The sequence below is a fragment of the Silene latifolia genome, chromosome 3 (genome assembly GCF_048544455.1).
Source record: "Silene latifolia isolate original U9 population chromosome 3, ASM4854445v1, whole genome shotgun sequence".
Classification (NCBI taxonomy): Eukaryota; Viridiplantae; Streptophyta; class Magnoliopsida; order Caryophyllales; family Caryophyllaceae; genus Silene; species Silene latifolia.
Genome location: NC_133528.1, coordinates 58,605,995 through 58,608,726, shown reverse-complemented (window position 1 = coordinate 58,608,726; position 2,732 = coordinate 58,605,995). Strand labels below are relative to the sequence as shown.

Genomic DNA, 2,732 nt, shown 5'->3' with positions numbered 1-2,732 from the left:
GGCTGCACAGGACTCAAAGGGGACAGAACAATTCTCTGAGACATGCCTCTCAGCTCCACATCTTCTACAAACGAAAGGACCGTCTGAAACAGCGTTAACGTGGTACATCCCTCCTTTAGAATCTCCTCCCAATTCATATTTGTCAAACCTTGCAGTGAGAGCTTCTAGTGCAGCAACAGAGGAAGATTCAGCAGCTCTCCTCTGGTTTCCTCTTGAATTCCCATATTCAGCCTTATGAGTGGCCAAATCATCGATGATCTTCCACCCCTTAGTCTCTCCCATGTTCTCAGCAAATCGGCCATTGGCTGCAGCATCCAAAATAGCCCTCTGATCGTCATACAGCCCATTATAGAACTGGTTGCAAAGACTCCATTTTTCGAACCCATGGTGCGGTATGGTTCGCACCAGTTTCTTGAAACGGACCCATGCTTCATGGAAGTTCTCATCAGGCCCTTGTTTAAAGCTCGTGATCTGAGCTCTAATGGCATTCGTCTTCGAGGCAGAGAAGTACTTTTTGTAGAATGCCAGGGCTAAGGAATTCCAGTCGGTGATCCCATGGGCGGCTCGGTCCAGATCTCTATACCACTCTCTTGCAGCGTCACGAAGAGAGAAAATGAACATGGTCTCCTTGATCTGATCTTGGGTCACACCGGTCGGCGGGGGTATAGAGCAACAATAATCAACGAAGGTCTCCATATGCTTGGCTGCATCTTCATTTGCAGCTCCCCGAATCGGTTTCTCTCAACCAGGTTAATATAGGAAGGCTTTGGCTCGAATTTTCTCGCCTCCCCGTAGTTCGAATCCTTTGTAAAGATTCTCACCGTGTCGGCTCGAGTGATTTGGAAATGGTTGCTTCTTCACCATGACTGGAATTTCGGAGAAGTGACTCGGTCACCAAGAAATAGAAGCAGGAGATGTAGGTGGATCTTCTTCGAACAGCTCGTTCTCGTAAAAGCTTGACAGAGTACTCAGCTCTTCCTCTATCGGCAATACCCTTTGTGATCGTCTCAACTCGCGCAAGGATTTCTCAATCTCAGGATTTAATGGTACTAGTTCACCACCCTGTGACCTGCGCATAAGAAGAAACTACAGAAAGAATATAAGAAAAGTTTAAGGAACGGATGTCCCTTAAACTAAGAAAGACTAAAAATAAAACAACTAAAAATTAGAACTATTGCCTCCCCGGCAACGGCGCCAAAATTTGATACCCGTCGTGAGGTGTCAAAAATAAATTTATAATTTCCAACTACAACTATAGCTAGCGGCAGTCGGGTCGAACCACCGAGAGGCAGACGTAATTTCTAGTTGTTTAAATTCAGTCTAAGGTAACAAAAGGTGGGGGTTTGATTGGGTTTGGTCTATAGCTAATAGCAATAAAAGAAAAGTAAACTAATGAAATATATAAAATCAAGTATAAAAGAGGTACTAGGATGGTCGGTTCGTTATAGTTTCGGCGGTAGCATACTAAACAGGTCTAAATCAAAACACATGAGGTGGGAAATAAAGAGGTCCTCTCGGTCCACTCTTAATAGCATCTTTCGATCTTGCTATAGGTCCCTAATATCACTAATACTAACTTTCGTCCTGAAAAGTGATTTACGGTCTAAACTTTACCTATCTTTCGATCTCAGCATAGTTTAGTCATTTTAATTGGTGATCTAATAACTGTCCCTATCTCTCGATCTAATGGGTCAGTCATATTCTAAGCATTCAACTAGTCGTGTGCACTCGATTCGTCGAATTAAGAATTAAAACAATTAAAACGAAAATAAAAATCTCACGTGGTCAGTCGATTGACCAGGTAGGGTGGTCGATCGACCAACACGCGAATCAGGCCGTGTTCATTATATTGCCGCTTACACTACAATTCCCCTACATCCTAGCACAATTAATTTAGCTACTCATGGCTATGGCGAAAATAACAATAATATTGACGATAAAGACTACTGAATTCATGCTAAAATTAGTAGAACAAACAATTAACATAAACGATAATTGGCTTGGATTCTAACTAACAATTCTATATCTAACAACGCAATAAAGATGAACTGAAAGTAGAATAGAAGGAATACCGAAAATTGCAGAAGAATAGCAACGGAATGATTAGAAGTATGAATGAAAATCCGATGCAACCAATATTCCAAACCCTAACTATGATATTCTAAAACTGAATGTGAAACTTAGATAAAAACTTTGTCAAAACTGGATGCCTTTATCTGATGTTCTAGGTTACGTTATATAGCAAACATACGTAACAACTTATTATCAAAACCTAAACATAATGGGCTTGCTTTCCTCGATCTTTTAATTCTCGTCTGAGTAGCGGGGTGGTCGATCGACTGAGATGACCGGTCGATCGACTGCTATGCAGTGTACAGTAGTTTCTGGAACCCGCATGTTGGTCGATCGACTGAAGGCAGTGGTCAATCGACTGCTTGAGCTGCTACTTGACTTCTATAATCCCGCGGACTTGTCTTTTGGGCCTTGGAATGCGCACCAAGCTCATTCCTCGAGTCAATACTTCACGTCAATTGCAACGCAGGATACCCGGGGACGGATTTAGCTTGATTTCCGCTGGATTCTTCACATTTCTGCAATAATGTACAAAAATACGGAAGTAGACGGAAATAGAGAGAAATGTAGCATAAACTACATGAATGAGCTCTGAAATGCGTGTAAAATGAGGTGCAAAACATCATATACAAGACACGCATCACATACTCTGCTGCATC

At 42.0% G+C, this 2,732-nt stretch overlaps 1 non-coding gene across 1 annotated transcript; it reads left to right on the top strand.

Annotated features, from left to right (window-relative positions):
• The first annotated feature begins 379 nt into the window (after positions 1–379).
• Positions 380–486, top strand: LOC141650176 (small nucleolar RNA R71). The gene has a single exon (XR_012546225.1). It is a non-coding gene; the product is annotated as a small nucleolar RNA R71 (small nucleolar RNA).
• Positions 487–2,732: the final 2,246 nt, after the last annotated feature.